This window comes from Panthera pardus, unplaced genomic scaffold (assembly GCF_024362965.1).
Source record: "Panthera pardus isolate Hobbes unplaced genomic scaffold, ASM2436296v1 HiC_scaffold_15, whole genome shotgun sequence".
In the NCBI taxonomy this organism is placed as follows: domain Eukaryota; kingdom Metazoa; phylum Chordata; class Mammalia; order Carnivora; family Felidae; genus Panthera; species Panthera pardus.
The window spans coordinates 53,411,886-53,433,239 of record NW_026526710.1 but is presented as its reverse complement, the minus strand read 5'-3'; positions in this window follow the sequence as shown (position 1 = coordinate 53,433,239).

Here is a 21,354-nt window from a genome sequence, read left to right as displayed (position 1 = left end):
ACTTCCCCAGATGGACATCATGATAATTTCCTCTCCTTGTGTCAAGGGTGTGACCTAGAAATAATTCACTTATTTTCAGAACAGAATTTAATATCCTTCAGAGAATAATACAGTCTGAAGTTAACATGGCTGCCTGGCCTCCCGGGCTGCCTCCTCTCTGTATTGTACAGTGAAACTGACTAGGACATTTCCAACTGAGAAAGACGTGTCTTTGGGTTAGATTTAACCATACAGGAGAATTAATATAAAGTGGTAATGGTTCACAGGCCAGCTCACTCCTCCTTGAAATTTCAGCGACTGGAAAAATTAGTCTCCTGTTTCCTTTCCATTCCCTTTTTTTAATTATAACTTGCTGAGGCACTAGCTAATACCCTTTAATCTCTTTTAATAACTACCCTATCCCCGGTTTCTTTAAGCATCCTTCTCAAGGCATCCACAAATCCAAGAATGCTCTTAAGATTGACTGACTGACTGATCTCTCAGCTCTGTTGATTTACTGACACGAGGTTTATTGCTCCAGCTCTGGCTCTGCAGGGATGAAGGAAGAGCAGGGATGCGAACTCTTTCTAGACCCACGAAAGGGCTTGCCCTCGGGAATTTTGGGAAGAAGGCCAACTATATTTTTAGCTCCCCCCCCCACACACACACACACTTCCTGAATGTTTTCTCTCTCTCAGGACTCTCATAAAAATCCCACTTAGCATCTCCCAACAGCCTCACTCTTTTCTTGGGTGAGGGGATGAATAAGTGCTCCTTCTCAAAGGGCTTTTACATATTCAAAGAAGACCAAGTTATAAAGGGAAACACGTCTCTGTTGGAAGAATCACAAGCATCATGTCTGGCCCACAGGGGACACGTTTATGGCAGCTAGCCCAGCCAAGCGCTCACAAGTCATGGTAGGTCAGAAGCCACCAAGTCCTTCTTTTTGTAACAAATGGACACATTTTGAGTGAACAATATCAAGCTTAAAAATGAACCCTCAAATGCAGAAATCACAGGACCTGGCCTCAAGCTGCTTGCCATCACCACGACCCATGAAGGGTACAAATTTAATGGGAGGACATGACAAGGCAGAGCAAAACAGTGATGCTAACAATCAAGTATTTGTTGATGTGTCTATCAGTAGGAGATAAAATATGACGCAGAAGACAAGACCTATATGTGTGACGTGAGAGAAGAATGATAGACAGTATGCAAGCAAAGCTACAGTTTGGGAACTAAGTAACCAAGAAGGTCAGTGAAGGAAGATTAATGAGGACCCATGCATTCAAAGAAGGTTTCATGAGACATGAGGGTGCTTAATGTTTAGACACAAGTGAGATAATGAGTTGGGGTTTTTTGTTTTTCTTTCTTTTTTTTTTTTTTTAAGATATCAGTATGAACAAGGAATGAGTACATAGGAGTAGACCAGCCTGTCAAAGCAGACTGGGTGAGAGACAGGTGGTAGGTACAGAATATGGTTCTCCTAGAAAGATGTTTTAGATGTAGAAGACAAATGGCTGATTTGATTATTAGGGAAAGAAAGTGCCAAGTTATGCACATGTATGACACATATTTGCTTCACCAGAAGAGACCCATTTTTCATAAGCTGATATAGGCAGGTTCTGACCGAGAGAGCTTGGAATGTAGGTAAGGTATACTTTTAGCACCCACCATCAACGCTATACACAGAAATCCCACATTTCCCAACGACCCTCACTGGGTTATACTTCTAGAATAGCACTAGCCAAAGGAAATATAAACAAAACTACAAATGCAAGCCACATACGTTATTTTAAATTTTCTACTACTCACATTTTACAAAGTAATAAGGAACAAGTTAAATTAATTTAAATATATTTTATTTAGCCCAGTGTATCCAAAAATTATTATTGCAACATGCACTTAATATAAAGCAGTTATTCATGAGATAGGCTGGGCTCGTCTTTTCATAATACATTCTCAAAATCCAGTGCATCTTTTACACTTACATACCAGCTTGGATTAGCCACATTTTAAGTGCTCAACAGTCCCACGTGGCTAATGGCTACCATATTGAAGAGCTCAGCCATAAAGACTTGACAGTCTTCAGTTTCAGCCTCTCAGGTCACTGCTTCCTTCAAAGACTAGTCCAGTAAATGCATTCATTCTAAGATGCTACTGATACAGCCATTATTTTCTCCATCAGCCCCCCTTGATATTTTATCTTAGAGTGGGAATTTTCACATTTCATGGCAGTTTATTAAGAGAGACCATGTGGGCAGGGAAAATTTGTCTTGCATTCAAACCAGACTGAGTGGGGGAAAGCCTGCATATGAAGTCCCTATTACACTCTGGAAGGCTTCCACTCCCTCCTTCCTGTGTGGTTTTGCAGGGGTTGGTGGGTAGTTGATCTGCATGGCTCTCTGTGCTCAAAGGACCCTCGTAGAATTTCTGGATCTGCTGTTGGTTCCAAGATGACCCGGAGGCACTCATGAGGCCAAGTGTCACATAAACCTCTTCACCTCATCCCTTTCTCTTAACTTCTGGTCATTTCTACCCTCTGGCCACCTTACTGAACCTGTGACTGATCTTCATACTTTGTAAATTCATCATGGAAATCCCCATGGGCTCTGGAGCCCAGGTCTGAAAAGTAATAATCTTTGTACAATGTCAGGGAAATAGAATCCCACTACTCTGAAGCAGGTACTAAAAATGCTGCCCTGTACTATATTAAGGGAAGAAAGGTAGCTTGGCTATAGGAATGGACACTAATTTGACAGACAGACAACTCCAGGAGAATCATGGCTAGGTTTCTGGATATAAAACATGAATTTGAAAAAGGAATTTGAAAAACATGAGAGTGTTGCAAAGAAGACACATTGACCAGAAGGCAGAATCTTCAAAGCAGACCTTATAGATACAGCAGTGCTAGTGAACTTGAACCCCTGCTGGGCCACTCACAAGGTGGCTGACCTTTGGCAAATTACTTGACTTTCCAAGTCTTGGTTCCTCAAGGTAACCAGGGTTATAAAAGCAACCTCCAAGGATTGTTACATAGATACATATGACTGGGTGCCTGCCATAGAGTGTTTTCAATAAAGCCTTGCTATTCAATAAAAATATATAGCTGATTGATAGCCAACTAAATATATGATAGATGATAGATAGATAGATAGATAGATAGATAGATAGATAACCCAGCAAAAAGAAAGGGGCAGAGGACTGGGGACAGAGAATCAGAACACACACATATACAGGGCACTCACATGCACACACATACAGTCATGCTTATGCATGCACACACATGTACATATAAGCCTTGTGTATGCACATACACACCCACTCACAAGCATGTCCACATACACACATACATACACGCATGTACAACCTTTCTTTGACATACTGAATCTCAGAAAATTAGCCTCAATCTCCAGGCCCCACACATAGTTTTCTGCTCCAATACATCTCTTTCCTTATGACCTCATAGAGTACTGTCATCTCTTAAATGCCCTGTGTTACAGCTCTAGAAGAGGAAAACTAAAACTGTGGATTTTTTAGGAAAGGAATCCCTTGCCCTCTCTCTACTAAGTATGGCAGTCATTTGACTCTCTGACCACATGATCTCATAGGAATGGATTATGCCCCTTGTATATAAAACAGCATGTCCCGTCTACAGAGAACATCCAGAAGTACTTAGTAGAGACAGTATATTATTATTGGTTGAAAGGCCCTGATGCCTTGGAGTAATCAACTTCTCCTTCTTTTTCCACTCACTTCAGATGCTGCGTGAACCATGTGTAATTAATGCCATGACTACATTCATTGCTACATTTTATTACCACAAAACGCGGAGGGTATGAAGACGCTGTATCAGAACAGCATAGCAGGAGGCAAGGCAATTTGGTAGAATTTGTAAGAAGAACCAAAAGAAGCAATTTGACAAGAAATTACTAGACCTACTGTGTGTTAGTTGCTATGAAGTCCACGAGAAATAGAGGCATGGTTTCTGACATCTAGGAGACTAAATGTCCAATCCATGCAAGTGAAAAAGCACCACTAATAATACAAACTGCTCCTTGAAAGTCTGACTGATTCATATTGAGTGCTTACAAAGTACCTGGCTGTTTGCTGAGTATTTTGACATATTACCTAATTGAATCCTCACAACAAGATCAGTTAAATATATCATCCCCCATTCACAGATGAAAACACAAAATATGACGATTAATTCACTTGCTCCAGGTCACACACAACTCTACTGAAAGATAGCAATGCCCTAAAATAGCAATGGAGTCAAAATTCCAACAGAGTAGTTGAAACTGTGTATTTAACTGTTTGAGATTGTGTATTTAACCCTTACAGAGCCTGAGGGGGAAATTCCTCCCAAGCACATACACTATTGACACCTGTTCATACAGCTGACCCTTCTGACAACCAGCTCATTCCTTGCCTGCACCATGAGGTCTCTTTTCCAACTAACCTCTAAGATATGTGCACATCACATCAGAAGAGAGTTAATAGGATCTGTTACTATTAATTCTAACAGTATTAGCTCTTTCAGAAAAGGTACGATTTAGGGTGGCCAAGTCGGTTAAGCATCAGACTCTGGATTTCAGCTCAGGTCATGATCTCATGGTTTGTGGGTTCGAGCCCCACATTGGGCTCTAAGCTGAAGGTGTGGAGCCTGCTTAGGATTCTCCTCTCTCTCCCTCTCTCTCTCTCTTCCCCTCCCCCACTCATCCATGAGCACACATGAGTGCACGCATGCTCTCTCTCTCAAAATAAATAAATAACTATAAAAAATAAAAGTACTATTTATTCATAATTAGGTAATAGAGCAGCAACTTTGTCTTGTTCCTGAGTATATCCCTAGTGTCTAGGACAGTGTTCTCATAAAGCACATGTAGTTCAATATGTGAAACGCAGCATACAGAGCATGGAGATGGGGGAATTAGGTATAAAAAAATGAATCAAATGGCCTACTTCTCCTCAAGACACCAACATCAACTGCGGATCTGCAGCATTCCCTCAATAAATACCTTTTATGATGCAAATCAGAAAGTGATATGTGCAACAACATGAGATCCAAATAGGAGACAGAGTGTGGGAATAGATTAACATTGGGACCTGAAAACAGGTGGCTTAATGCAATTAATCTACAATACCTGCATCCTTAGCTTTTGTGATTTGCTATTTCACTTAAAGGTATCTGCATTGATACTGACAACTGATTTGGTTTTGAATCTGCAGAGTTCCCACTAAAGAAAAAGAAAGGATGGATATTATAATTTGAGTGGTTTGATCTCTGTTTTTCCTTCCAAATCCACTTCACTTCTCAGGTCAAACCATATCTCTCTCACTGTCGCCATGACCTTCCCAGTGCCACGCACAATGATTTGCATCAATTCTAAGTGTATCTTGATTGCCCCTGAGGGCCTGTCACTCACAGTCCTTATGTGGGTCATTGTACTGCAACTTGTCCTTAAGGTCATAGAATTAATATGTCTCCCTTCCAGGAGGGGACCTCTGTTCACATGTCCCAAATGGGATGCCGGAAGGAAGGATTTCTTACATTACGTACTGCTGGGTCACCTCATCTTTTGCCTGTTGCTCTTGGCCTCAGTGTAGCCAACCCCCTCTCACTGTGGGTCTTCCCACGGTATATGGCTGCCTTCACATTTGTCTGCAGCATCCAGATCCTTGACTATCATCACTCTGCTGCTGCCTGTGGTGAGGCCCTAAGCTTAAGCTTAATTCTGAATCAATCTCTCTCTCATTTTCTCATGATCAGCTTATGGTGCTCTATAGCAGCTCAGTGCTGTCCCCTTCTCTGTGAGCATCAGTTCTCCAAGAAGCCTGGGTCAGGATGAGTTCAAATACAGCCTTACAATACCACACTGCTCATTCTGACCCACCCTCATGGGGCTGTTTTTCCTCTCTGTAATTGGCTTTTGTCATGCAATATAGACCAACCGCCGTTCTGTCTGCACATGTCTGACCCCCAGGTGGTATGGCCAAGTGACCCCAAACAAGCCATGACATTTAGAAAGGCCTTGTCTGCTTGGAGCACACAGAAACCCTCCAGGGTCAGGAGGTGTTGTCCAAACCTGCATGCTATCCTACTTAAGTGCCAGAGTCACATTCTGAGGAGTCATTTTTGTCATCCCAAGAAGGATAGAAATTTCTTGCACGGCTGAATTGTGAGTTGAGCATTTCCTCTTCCTGCTATTTATTCTGTGTCCAAATGCATAAGATAGTAAAAAGATTCAGTTTACTTTCTATCAAATACATGTAAGATAAAATGATATCCGGGTGACGGAGGGGTAATTGATTGATTGATGAAAACCAAGCTAGACTCTGGGTAGTTCCTTTCTTGAATTAAAGAAATACATACCTTCATAACATTATTGAGAAATAATCATTATTATCAATACTAATAAAAATAGCGAGGTTATTACTTTATTTCTATAGGAGTGCTTACTGGATAAACTATTAGAATTTTTAATGTAAAATCATAAATATTTTCATGTAATTAATCTAACCTGGAAATTACTGTTCCATATGACTCAGCTGCTCCTTTGGATAGAGACATGCTAGACAGAGACCTGGGGTGCACGGAGCCAGTGAAAGGAGCTCAGAGAGGAGCACTGAATGCAATAGGGAGCCACAGAACTTGACTTGCTCAGAGTAAAAGAGCTAGAAATTTGAGGTGGATTTAATACTGGAATTCTAACTGAGTTTAGAGGAATGGATTTGGAGAACATTGAGTGCAACTACCCAAACGCTGGTTTAATATAGTTCATAAAAAATTATTCCAGATATTCTTCCACAAACAAGAGTCACTTGGAAATCTATTAAAAATATAAGTTCCCAGTTCTCCCCTGTTACTTCCTGAAACACGCTCTCTAGAGGAGGAGGCTAAGATTCCATATTTTTCAAGAAATTCCCCAGGTAAGCCCAATACACAGTCAGGTTTAGGAACCAGTCGTTTACACACCCTCAGCAAACTTAGTCCATAGTGTCAGTCAGTACACTGGGTACAGGAATAGGAGAGCCTAAGGCAAAATATTCCATCTTTGGACCACTCTGCTTTGTTAGAGTGATCTATCACATAATGAGTCAAAATACATCTTTTCACAATGCCCATCACTAGGACCTGCTTCTATCCCTTGGCACCTCATAGAACAAGCAAAATCCTTTTTCCTGATAATTAGTGATCTTGTTCATAAAAGAGCCAGAATGTCTCTTGATCCTGTGATCCAGGATCCTGTGCCAGGCCGCTGCAGCCTCTCCCTGGGCCATGGCTTTGAGAGAGCTGAGAATGCCACTTTGGAATTCTTTTGAAGTGCTGGAGAAGCTGTGGCTGTTACTTTCATTCTGTATGCAGTATAATATGACAACTCCTTGACCTGCAGACTGAGCTATGGTCTACTAATTCGGCCTTCCCCATCTCTGGTTCTTGTTTGTACTGCTGTTTTTCCTCCTTTCATCCCACATCCTTCAAGTTTTTTTCCCCTTAGCACCCTGGAAGCATGACTATACAGATTTGCACATCAGTAAAGAAACCAGAAGAGATGCTATTTCTGCAGATTCCTCCTTCCATGCTGTAGAAGAACCCATCAGACCCAATGTCTCTCCTCTGTGAGTAAGTGTCCTGAGTTTTCTCTCTCCCAAGTGAAGCAAAACCACAGGGCAGGGAAGATAGGCCAGCTCCACGCTGGTGGGTATAGCACTCCATTTCCCTTCCTCCAACTTTACCTTCGGCCTTTGGTACAAACTATGTTTAACTAGAACATGAAAAAAACAAACAAACCGGTATTCCATATTATTTGGCCCAGTATGTCAAAGATGTTTGACTTGAGGTATTAAGTACGAGAGCATGAAAAAATCAGTTGTTACATTGAAATGATCTTTTACACCTCCACCTGCCTCAGGGACATTGTAGGAGTGAGCATCACTTATCCCCAAACCATCAAATCCCACACAGCCACACCCAAAGTACGCAGCAAATGTGTGTCTACTTCATCATGGCGTTCCAAACTCCATGAAACTCCTCAAACACATGAAAGCCAAACTAAAAGTATTTCAAACAACTGACATTTATTTATGCCACTGTATTTCTTAAGCATTTCAATGAACATGTATCATTTAGGCCATATGTACCAAGACTGCATATCCATTTTTGATACAGTGATATAACTAGAATAGATGATTAGATGGTTAAAATGTTCGCAGAGAATCTGGATAGTTTGGCCCATTTCGGGATTTACACTTACACCTCTGACAGCTATACATGCTGCTTTCACCTAAAATCCAGCCTTGCCCCTCTGTGGCTTAATCTTTGCCCCTGTGGGGACTGTGCACTAACCACACCAAGTACAAAGGACTTCTGGATGCTTCTGCTCTAGTTGGCTGCCCTTTACCCTGCTGCAGCCCTGGGGAACAGCTTTCTGATCTTCCCATCGTGCCTTTCTAATAATTTCTTGTGGGTCTCCAAATCACCAGCCAGCACTGCCTGGCTGGAGGGCTCTGGTCACAGGGCAGCTGCTGTTCTCCACCTATCTCACTCTGACCTGAGTCCCTAACTCATTCCGCAGGAAGCATTCGGCAAAGGAGAGGATGCACGTGTGTGCGGGTGAAGCCCTGGATTATAATGTATGAGGAGTGCTCAGATACACCAGGGTTTTCATCTTGTCTCTGAAAAATACTGGCTATGTGGTCCACAGGACTACGGGCTCAACAGTATCAACTTCACTGGGTGGTTGTGGAAATTAAATGGGCTGATATATTTAAGATGAATGGCAATTGGGAACCTAATAAATATTAATTCCTTTCTCTTTCTCTTTTCCTTACCCTTCATGTGCATTTGACTTGAGGAATGGGAGCTTGTCTCTTCCTAATGTAGCTAAATGATCATCCCTTGCCTTTGTACAATACTTTATAAAATACAAAACACATTCACAAGCTTTCACCCTCACAGTTATTCTGGGGTTGGCAGATCAGATGTCATTGTTCTCATCTTTCAGGTGAGGAAATAGAATCGAACAGGGTTAAGTGATTTGCCCAAGGTCTCATACTATACTTTTAAATATAGACAATACATCTTCTCAAGAGATTGTTAAACAATCTGAATATCTTCAGGAGGAGTCACCACTAGTGATCATGCTCCTACCAGGCTTGCACTCCTTAGTAAACAAACTCTTCCATTCCAGATTAGTTCCTCTGAGGGCTTGCACACAGCAATCTGACAAATGAATTCACATGAAGGTGCCAGGGGCTGATAATGGTTTAATACGTTAACATTCCACTATTGACATTTTAACAAGGAGAGGCTCTGGACAATGCCTTAATGCAGGAGAGCAAATAGAATCCATCCTGAGTGCCAGCTCTGATCAATTGGTAGTGGCTGCCCAGCACCGCTTTGAGAAGGACCCTGAGGCTTTGTCTGCACTCAGAGGAAAGCCTGTCATGACCCATTGTCAATGCCTGTCATAGGTGTGGAAGGGGCAGCTAAGGCCGGCTTGCCACTCCGCTTCTCACCTTCCAGTTCTGATCTCAGATCCACCAGAGACCACCTGATGAGCATCCCTATTCTCCACCTTCCCCACTTTGACCTAATTCCTTCAAGATGAGCTAGAGGTGGCAAAATGGCCTTAGACAAGTTCCCTGCCTGAGTCCTATCATCTCCTGAGTCTAGTTTTCCTCATGATGCATACTAAATGAGATACTAGATATAAGAACGCTTTGAAAATTATAAAACACTATTTAGCTATGAGGTGCAATTGTTATTAAACCAAGAACTACAGCCAGCAGGAAGGGTGGGGAAACTTTAATCATTTTCAGATGGCTCTTCATGGTAGGGAGTAGCTTATTTTGGTCCCACTTTACACCACAATGAGGAAGAGGGTTTGTTTTTAGGGTGCCTTCCCTGCCTCTTTGGCCTTCCTCTCATCCCTGCAGGAGATGAACTACAGAAGCTGCACCAGCAGCATTTCCTTCTCCCTCCCAAGCTGGGTATTGGCATCATTATCTGAATATCAGCAATAACAGATAAGAGCGGCAGATACCAATGTTTCATTACCTTTCGTGCCGCTGGGGATTGCTGCCCGGATATTTGGATTCACATGGCTTTCTCTCTCCGAGACTGACTTTGAAAAAAAGTGAATTTCCCTCAATAGGTTAACCAGAGCAGATCTGGGGGATAGTGCCCCTCCGGCCTTTTTACTGCTCTGGATCCCATCCCCAGCCATGCCTGGTGTCACCTGTTTCTGTCCACAGCAATGGCAGAGCTACTTCCTTGCTTGTGCCAGTAAGAATAAGCTTAACGACCTGACAGGTAAGGCCCTGCATAGCCCTTCGCTGTCTCCAAATTGTCACTTCTTCTCTTTGTCATTCACCTTTTGCTTCCAGAAAACTGGGCAATCTATTGTTCCCCACAGGGGCCAGACACATCCTCATCCCTACACAGACCCCTGAGCTGTCTACTCTCTCTAGCATGCCCAGTCTTGAGTCTCCGTCTGCTAAGCTGTACCATTTCCTCAAAGTCCACCCAACATGGCACCTTCATGATGTCCAGAGCAGTCTTTTTCAATCACAGGTCATCTTCTCTTCCTTTTAAATAAATATCCAACAGTAACAACTATAGAGTGTACACACAGGTCCTACACTACGTTAATTTCACATCCATGATCTTAGTTAATCTTCATAGTAACCCTATGATTACTATTGTATCCCTATGATTACTATTGCACTATTGTGAACCCAATTTTACAGATAATGAAACAGAGGCCCAGAGAAATCAAGAAATTTGCCCACGATAAGGCAGCCACTAAATTCCAGAGCTGAGATTTAGGCCCAGCTCTCTGCCTTCATGCCCCGTGCCTATCATTACCATACCCCAGGGTTTACTGAGCCCAGTCCTGAGACACTTCTCCTGTTCATATGAATTGTATTGCTTTTGGTGTGGGAGCTCACTGTGACCTTGTCTCCATCCCTCTGTCTTCATTATAAACTCCTATATAATCAAGAAGAAATTATTATGTCTTCCTCAACTTTGTCTCCCCAGCACACAGTGCCGAGTAACCCTCTAGATTAACCACTGCCTTTGATTCTTTGATGCCAGTCTATTTCCCATGGACTCCATATCCTGAGCTTGTCATCTACCAACCGAATCGGTTCACATATTTCAACTAACAGTTCTCCCTGCAGACTCTCTCAAGTATCATGTTGTTTCCCCACATCCTCCTTACTTTTGCTATGCCATTTATACTCTTCATACTCAACCGCCTCTGCCTTTCTAAATTCTCTCCAAACTTCAAAACTCTACTCCAAGCCCACCTTCTCAGGGGACCCCTTCCTAACCCTCACAGTCCACATTGGCTCCTCCATCCCCTGACCCACTAACATGTAAGTAGATGGTTCACCAGTTCCTTCACTAATTGATAATTCATAACATCCACATGTGCTGAGTCCATACCAGGCATTATGAGGACACAAGAAAAGTATGGCACATGCATAGCTCCTAACTTCTAAAGTTCAAACATTGGGGAGACCATGGTTGCCCATGTGAAAAGTTAATAAAAATCCCCAGTCAAGTGGGCAGTTCAGAAAAAAACCTCTGCCAAATATATGCCAAATATGAGTTCAGAGGAAGGTGAGAACATTGTGCATTCTGAAGGTTAGACTGCAGGCCATCTGCAGGAGGATCCTGGAGAGTGAGTCCACTCTGGGCAAGTAGGAAGTAAAGGGAACATGTTCCAGGTGGGCAATAATACAATCACTGTGTGAAACAAGAATGACTTGTGAAACAGGCAATGAGGAGACAGGTATGACGGGAGGAAAAATTAGACTGTACATGGGACAGGGAAAACGGAAGGTATTGGAGCCACCTGTATAAGCTCTGCTTCCATGTGGAGAGTCTCTTACTCAACCTCTCATTCTACATATGAGAAGTGGAGGTCAAACATGGCAACGTGGCTCAGGAATGTCAAAGCTGGGATAAACATCAAATGCACAAAATTCCTCGTCTGTGCAGCTAAGTGTGAAAATCTTTGGAACTAAATAATACCACAACTCCTTGGACTAGATCACAGACATGGACCTTTATCTGAGAAACACCACATCTTAGTGTGACCCTAGGGCTTAAGGACTAGCAGTTTGCCAACAACCCAGTGGTTCATTGAGCAGGTCATTTTAACTTCTGAGAGCTTGAGTTTCTTCATCTATGTGAAAAGCACAATAAAGTTTAAGGTTATAGCTGAACTCAAGGATCCTGGTAGAATTTCATGAGATGTTGCTTTTCTATTTTTTCTAGAGTTCAGCACAGTACTAGCACATAAGAAATTCTCAGTATAAACGAGCTTTTATATGAAACATGGGGATGATAATGCCTCTCCCAAGGAGATATACAGTCTATGCACTTAAATAACAAAGAAACCAAAACCGAGAGTTTGGGGGAACGGAAGTCTATTCTAACTTAGATCTATAGTGGCAGCACAGAGCCTGCCTGCCAGCCACAAATTTGTAACTCCTATACTATCTAGCCCAGGGCACAATCCATCGAAGATATTTAATAAAGGTTTCTGAACTGAATGGATTTAAATTGGATCAAATTTAATTGGATCCTTTGTTTAAAATTTAAAAGTCTGCCTCTGAGAAGGGCTGAATAGAGTACTTCTTAGTTTTTCAGATTGTTAATTCCAGCAATCAGACTTGACCTGTCTTTCCTTCATATTGATAATTCCCGACAGAATGCTCCACTGTGTTTTCCCTCCTCCACTGCTCAGAGAGTTGATTGAACATGAACTACACAGCTGTGGTCGGGGTTTGCTGGGATATGTTGCTGATGATTACAAGGTTGTATTTTCTAGACCACTCTTGTCATATGCCCCCAGTGTGCCAACCCCAGTATGGTAGGTTGATACTCAGACCCATCTCTTCCCTGCTTTGCCTTCCTATCTATCACTGGGGATGAAAGCCTGGAAACTGTTGGGCCCAGAATCCTTGGCCAGCTATAGGCTGCTACTGAGAGGTGCTCACTGGAGACAGGAAAACAGGAAGGAGAGGGAAGCCATTCTCCTCCTGGCTCTAGCAATGATGGAACCTCAGGGTATTTGCAGGCTCTGGCAATATCATTGGCAGTTTGATCATCAGGGTGTGAGCTCCTTGGTTCCTGCTGGCAGCATAGGGTAGTGATTCCAATGGTGACAATATTTGCCTGCCATGGAGCTCCAGCCACATGAGCATCAGCAGAGGGAAAACCATGCTGCCATGTTTCTCCTGCTGCTATTCCAGCATGTGTATAACCAACTGCCTATATTAAATCCTCTTCTGCTTGACATAGACAGAGTTTTCTGCTTTTTTTTTTCTTGCTGGACACTGACTGATAGATCACTGAAAACTTCTCAGTATATTATAAATTTTGAAAATGCATTTTCATTAAACTATTAATGATCAATAATGATAAAATAGTTTAGCATTTTTAAGAGCAGAATCTTTCTAATGATAGGCTTCATGGAAAACATCTTGAAAGGCACAAAGGCTTCCTCCAAACTGATACATAAAGGAGAAAGTTTTACCGATGGGCCCTTCCCACGTGCTAGAACAACCAGGGGAGAAACAGCCTTCTGTGGAAACAACACAAATGGCCAGCAGTGAAATGAATGGCCAACGGCGAAGAGGGGACAATGAATGCTGCCACTCTGGCAGACATGGAAAGGGAGATAGCAAGGGAGGTTCTTTCTTTGGCCATTGAGATAACTGCCAGCACTCACATGGTCAGCCCAGGGACTGGCTCATCCACCTTAGCACTGGCAGACCTCAGAGGTAAGTAGTAGCCTTGGGGAGGGGAGGCCTCAGGACATGATTCCTGAGCCGGGCTAACCTTGAGGCTGACACTCAAGCAGAATACCAGTGCTCACCGCAAAGCAGTGTCCAGACTGAACATTTCTCCACTCAATCAGACAGCTGCCAAGCCAGGCCTCTGCCTCCTCGGCAAAGTGGGACAACATTACGCACTGGAGGTGACTCTAAGGTAAAACTGCAGATCATAGCAAGATTCATAGCTTTGAAACAATGTGTGCCTCAAAGTTATTGCTTTTTGCTTTGTTTTGTGTTTAGAGGAAAAAAATAACAACAACAACAACAAAAACCCAAACCTTTAAGAAATCTAATTATATGTTTGAGTTATAGACTGGTTTTTAACAACAACAAAAAAAATTAACAAAAAAGGGGGCTCATTAAGAGTCTTTTGTCTCCAAAACAAGTGTGTTTTCCTAAGCCATAGAGCAAGCAAATTCTAATTGCTGGCTTCATTATACAGAAAAGTCTAAGTGTAACAATCAGAAGCCTTATTACACATACATAATTGAGTTTCATTGCAACTTATGAAAACATAAACTCTCTTAAACACACTTGCAGAAAATGTCGCATCATCAAATCAACACTTTTATTATACAAAAGTAATTGTGTTTAAAGACACCAAACATATGTTACTTATACAAAAAAATGAGTTGCACTATGATTCAGAAGTCTGAATCTTGAATCTGAGAGCAATGTTTTGTTTGCAAATGCAGGGCAAAAAGAAAAAAGGCAAATTACAAACTTTACTAATGAGATGAAAGGGAACTTGCTCTGGAAATATTCTAGTTTGGAAATTTGAACTCTCAAATTCCCTACTCTGGCCAAATCTTCCACGAAGCTACTTTCTTCTGTACCTGGCTCCTTCTAAATCTGTTCCTCGTGGTGCATCTTCACATTTTCTCCTCTGATTTGAATTCCTTCTCTACCCAGTCTACTACCCCGGATCTCTGGATTTTCTTTCCCTAGTGCCCCCTTAATGTTCTACCATTCTCACCTGGCACAGGCATCCCTCACTAATTCCTGCCCTCTCTGCTTCTTATGCTCCTGTGTCTGTGCTGATGGAGCTTCTGCAGAATCCCGTCCTGCTTGCTTACCAGGGACTGGTGAGCCCCAAGTCCAGCTGCCCTGCCAAGTCTGTTCTGCAGCCCATTTGCTTCTCCAGATGACTGTCCTCTTCAGCACTGGTAATTTGTGGGGCCCAGTGCAGATGGAAAATGCAGTCCCCTCACTCAAAGAGCAGGAAAAAAAGCCGCCTTCTTGTTTCCGTGTCTTTTTGTTTGCTATTTAATGTTGCATTCCTCTCAGTACAAGGATGCTTGCTGGTGGACAAGTGCAGACCCTCATAGAGGCTTAGGCCTTACTTCGCATCTCAGTGCACAGGTGCGTTTCTGATTTCAACCCTCCCCAGTCCCCACCCTAGGCTTAGGCAGGTGATGGCAGGGGAACAGGAAGCAGAATACCTGTCCTGGGAGGTAGAACCACACATAAGCCAGGCTCCAAGTCCCCAGCACCTGCCCTATTTTCCCACTGAATTTACTTCAAGAACACAATTCAAAGATAAAATTATTAAAATTTCAAGGTGGAAATCACAGAGCATTAAAACTCAACTATGAGGTCCTGTGTGACTGCACTAGGCACTGGCCCCTGAAGCTGACCCTTCCCAGCTCCTTCCCATTGTCCTCGCAGCTTGGGATTCCCATCCTGTGCCTGTATCTCTGGGTACCCCTGCCCTTACCAGCCAGCCTGGCTGCACGTGCACTGACCCACATTTCGCAGGTAAAGTTAGCAACCATCCCAAACCCTGCTTCTGCCCTCACCTCAAGCCATACACCTTCCCTCCTTCTCTTGCAGAAGAAAAAACTCAGGCCTCATCCTAAGATAGGTTCTCTCCTGCCATGCAGGGGCTGGGATGTGTCTCTTCATACTATCTCCTTCCTGTGTTCTGCTCCTTCCTCAGTACACTGCTAAGGACTTCACCAAGTCTCCCATCCAGGCACCCCAACACAGGAATAGAGGGGGTGATAATTTTATCCTCATTTTCATTTGAGGCTTAGGGGTTTAGAGTGACTTTCTCAAGATGACATAGCCAGAAAGAAGCAAATCCACAATGTCAGCCCAGACTCCAAACACTTAGCCACCATGCCTTACTTCTGGCATTTTCCAAATCCTCCTTCTACTGGCTTCTTTCCCCCAAATGGAAATTTACTCTAGTACAACAACAGAAAGCCAAACGAAGATATATATCTCTATATAGAGATATATAGATATATCTCTATATAGACAGATAGATAGGTAGATATAGATATATACCTATATATAGTTTCATGATCCAGCTTAGTTCAAATGTCCATTCTGTCTTCTGTTTACAACCATACTTCTTCATATCATAGTGTATGCCCCCTGCTGTTGCTCTCTCCCTCCACCCATCCCTCTCCTGACGATGTCTGTCCATGATTTGGGCAGAGACTCTCTGCAGTTGTTTGTCAAAGCTTTTCCTCCTTGACCTGTCTCCAGCCTAAAACGCTGGTGTCTGTCTGTTTCTCAGCATTCTTCCGTTCCTGGCTTGCCTGGGTCTCATTCTGCCTGTATCACTCAGGTCACACCCAGCATGGTGGTGTCTCCAAGCTACACCTTGCCCTCTCTTGTTCTGTCATCTTCCTGGGTGACTTCCAACTATATTCAGGCATCTCCTAGATGTCATACACATGCATAATCCCACACTTGAGAGAAAGCAGGAACAATCACTGTCTACTCTAAGTAAGATATAAACCAGATACTTTATACTTATCTCCTTGAATCCTCACCAGCTCTTCAACGTGATGAGAAATCTAGAGTTCAGGATATCTATGTGCCCTCTTTACAGTTGCTCTGCTGAGCAGTCCAGAGCCAAGATTCCAGTCAGGCCTGTCAGACTCGAAGCCCATCCTCCACCGTTGCCCAAGTGCTATTGCCTCTGTGGTATGTCAGTCAAATTTCACATATTGATTTCTGACTTTCTCGGATTATATCCTAGCTACTTGAAAGTTAAAATATCAAGACTTTACTACTTAAGTGAACATTTCCACCCCACCCCACCCCCATATTTTCTATCTTGGCTAATGGGATAGATATTTGATCTTGCTATTCCATTCCCTTTTTAAAATCCCTTAGGGACCTTCTAATCCCCTCAGGATAAAGTTGGAAATTCTTCTCCAGAGCCTACAAAGACCTCCATGAACTGCCCCTTGTCTAGTGGTATGCTCTTCTTCAGCCATGTTTGTTGAAAGCATTCAGACATACCTGTCTGCTTGAAGCATCCCAGCACACCACAATCTGTCATTTATCCAGGCATTCACTTGACAAATAATCATTTGTGGAGGATCTACTGTGTGCTAGGCTCTGTTCTGGGTAACTTGGGCTATCCCAGTGAACAAAACAGCAGAGATCTCACTGTATTTGAGCTTATAATCTAGTGCAGGAAAACAGAAAACAAATGATAAACGATAGTAAATTATACAACATATAAAGAAGAGAATAAGTAATATAGGGGAAAAAAGAGAAAATGAAATAAGGTAAAGGGGAAGCACGAGAGTTTTTATGGTTTAAAATTAAATAGCATGCTCATGAGAAGGCAACATTTGAGCAGAGAATGAAGGAGTTGAGGGAGACAGCCATGCTGACATCTGGAAGAAGAGTGTCCTGGGTAAAAGGAACAGACTGTGTGAAAGCCCTCAGGGGAAGAGGGCCCCCAAAGAGCCTCAAGGAAGGCTGGAGCAGAGTCAGCAAAAGAGAAGAGTAATAGCAGAGAGTAGAAAGTTAAGGAGACCAGATCATGTGAGGCCTTGAACATCGGGAGAGCTCTATCTTTACTCTGAGCAAAATGGAGAGACCATAGACAACCTACTGATGTAACTGACATCTTAAAAGCACCACTCTGGGCACTGGGATATAGGCAAGGACAAAAGCAGGGAGCCAGAAGACTACTGCAGGGACTCAAGCAAGAGATGACAGTGGATCAAGTAAGAGTTGTAACAGTAAAGGTGGTAAGAAGTGGTCTGAACTTCAGCACATAACATCTCCTTACTCAGGAATGTTTTTCTCCCTTAATCCATCCAGGTGGCAGACTCACCTGACCTTCAAAAATATCCTCATCTCTTGGAAGCCTTCTCAAACCTGTTATCATTGGTTAAATTCAGAATTTCTTCTCTTTGCTGTCCCTCTGAACTCCAATAATACTACAGGCATTTCATTATTATAGCACATATCTGTCTCTGTCAAAATTATTGATGTTATTGTCTGTCTCCTTGCCAGACTGTGGGTGCCTTGAGGCCACACTGTCTTATACTTCTTTCTATGTTCAGGATGCAGTTTTCATAAATGCTCAATAAAAGATGGTGACTGAATAAATAATATTAGTGTAAGAAGTAAGCCATATTCTCTCTCAATCTAGGCACCGAACCCAAGTCTTGGGAAACTCAGGCACTGGTCAGTTCTCAGAAGACAAATGCTCAGCAATAATAATCCTCACAAGAGCCCTGCCAATTGGGGCTGCCAAGACCAAGATAGCAACCCACCACCCTTTCCACAGCTACTGATTTAAGAAAAATCAGGAGGGTTGACAATTGATGTGCAAAGTAACTGGATAGGAAGAAGAATGTGTGTGGATGACCTCCTATTCACCCTATGGGTGAAAAGATGGATCCCTCACCCTGAGTAGTATGAGATGGCCAAATACATAATACCTTAGACTGGACAGAAGAGATTAACCACAGTTTATTAGTCACATATGCTCCAGGGGAGGAGGATACCACATTCCATGCAGGGCCACACAGGGCTTGCCCTCAGAAAGACTGGGAACAAGTAAGGGTTATAGGAAGCAAGCTCTGTAGTGATGAGGGTAAGGTGACTCCTAGTTTTTAGAGTGGATGTAATTGGCTTGTTTGAATAACTTCATGGGTTGGCCATCAGGTTGAAGATCTGGTGGAGTGCACTGGTCCTACTGATAAGGGAATTAGCCACCTGGAAATTCTTTTTCATTGAATGGGGAACATATCTGGTGAGAGCAAGGGAACTCATGGGTAGGGCTTTGGAGTCCTGGGTGGCTTAAGGGTGTCAAGGAAGCATTTAATATTGCATGTTAATTTCAGGTCTTACATCACAGCATAGAAGTAAAGGAAATGCTCAGGTCTAGGACGGAACAGTGAAGGATACAGAAGGAGACAAGATTAGGATAGTTTGCAACTTGAGAACAGTATTGGAATAAAGGATTGTCACTGATTCAGTGGATCCAGAATATGGCTAATAACAAAAGATAGTCTGTTAGCAACACAGATGACAACTTGGCCCACAATTACATTCAGAGCAATATTCTCAGAAACCTTAGAACTCCCACCACTGATGTACTCATATCAATGCTTCCCCACTTGCTAAACAATAAACTCCAAATTCATGAACCTGTTGGTAAATGCCCTATAAAAGCCAACTCTACTGGCTTATCCTTAGCTTTTATTTCTCTCCTACAAGAGTAATCCTTTGTCAAGTCTCTCCATCTTCATGAAAACATACCAAAGAAATAAGGCTAACATTAATGACTCTTCTGGTAATTAATCTCCAGCTATAAGAAATACTTACAAGGTACCTAATCAATGTCAATACTATGCCAAGAGTCAAGGATACAAAGCAATACAAAACAAGCTCTTGCCTTCAAGAGGCTATACATCTAGTTGAGGGGCAAGGCACATTCTTAAGTAAGTAAGAACAATGCAAGGTAGCATAAGCTAGGTTAAAACAACTAATACAGGATGAAAGGTAAGAAGTAGAAAGAAGAGGAGATCACTGAACTAACCTGGGGAGGGGGGCAGAGATCTATGTTTTACCTGTCCTGCCTCATTACGTATGGTATAAAAACAGAAGTAGCATATATTTTTCTACAACCAGAGCCTAACATTGTGTCTTGGATTACTGATTGATTGCATGTTTGACTGATATATTGATGTTTGCTTGCCCCTCTGGAATCTTTCAAATATGTTTATTTTTGTTCTCAAATCCTATCAGTAACTTTCAAATTAACTCATCTTAAAGGGTCTTAGCACCCTTGGGAAATTTAGTATTACTAACTTAATATCCTACCTTCTCATGCTGGGAGGTAGGTATTATTACTGCCATAATTAAAACCATATTAATTAGATCTTTTCAGTCACCTGGATTTCAGCAGATTCCAACACTGGGGATTGTGCCGCTGTCTATGCTGTAAGATATGAAAGGCATGGGAAAGGTGTCTCTGACCCCAAAATATCACACCCAGCTGGATTTCAACAGTGGCTAACATTGGAAATCAATCCCATTAGATAACATAACCCTTGCCCATGTAGGAATTGTTTTTGGAATGTTCATGTCTCTGGTACAGTCAATAAGTATTTGGGGGCTTGGGGTTTTGTTTGTGATCTTTTTAAGGGCTTCTCCTATGTACCAGATGTTGTTAGGTATCATGGGGATACAATATTGATCAAAAACAGCCTCTTCTTTTCAGTATATCCCTATATGGTTAGTTGAAGGAGGTTTACAGTTACCCAGCCCTGCAGTGGATATTTACAAGGCAGCCATACATAATTTAGTGATGATTATGGAGTAACTATGGAAAGAGAACTTGGTTAGGAATATCTGGGATCTAGTCTAGATTTTGTCATTAAGGTACTGTGTGACCTAGGATATCACTTGCTTCCAACAGATTTGCCCTGAGTCTGATGCCCTATGTTCTCACTGAGTGATCTCTAGTTGGAGAAGTTCAGAACACCTTGATGATGTCAGAAGAGACAGATCTCAGAGCCCAGCACAGTGCCTGATCCACAGTCAGCACCACATCTTAGTTCCCAACTTAGTTCCTTCAGTCCCAGAAGGGCTTGAGATGACTATCTTCCAAAGCAGAGTAGGCAAAGGAACAAAAGTGAGCTGGAGTGGCTAGGAAAAGTTCAAAGAGAAGGAGGACAATAATATGGACTTTAAGGAGAAGGCAGGATTTGGAAGGAGTGGGATGGGGAGGGCATGCTGATGGGGTAAGAACCATGAGGAAAGACCAGCATGTGAGTGATCTTTATCAGACATAATTCCTCATGAGATGGTTTAGATACATTTTGGGGATACCAGCAGTTGTGTTTATGGAGATGAAGATGTAAAGTTGAAGCTGGCAGCACCCCAGACACACAAAGCTTTCCTTGATAACACCTTGTTTGCCTGCTCTGGGCAGAGAGGTTGAGGGTTTGCTCCAGAAGTACAGCAAAGGCATAGAAACCTGGTGACATTGATCCTATGTCCCAGTCTGGTTTGGTAGCCCATTGGTTCCTACTATGTGTGACAGGTCAGTCCTTGTCTGTTAGATCTCTTGGGACTCAGATTAAAACAGTCTCCATGAGAATATCAACTATAGACCTTAGCCACTGCACTCAGGTCTTCAGTGTTTTCTTATTGTCAGTTGTTGTTTTCAGGGAGGAGTATACACTGGAGGAGAGAGATAATGTTCCAGAAGCATCTCCTCTATTGACATCTTACTTATAGTAC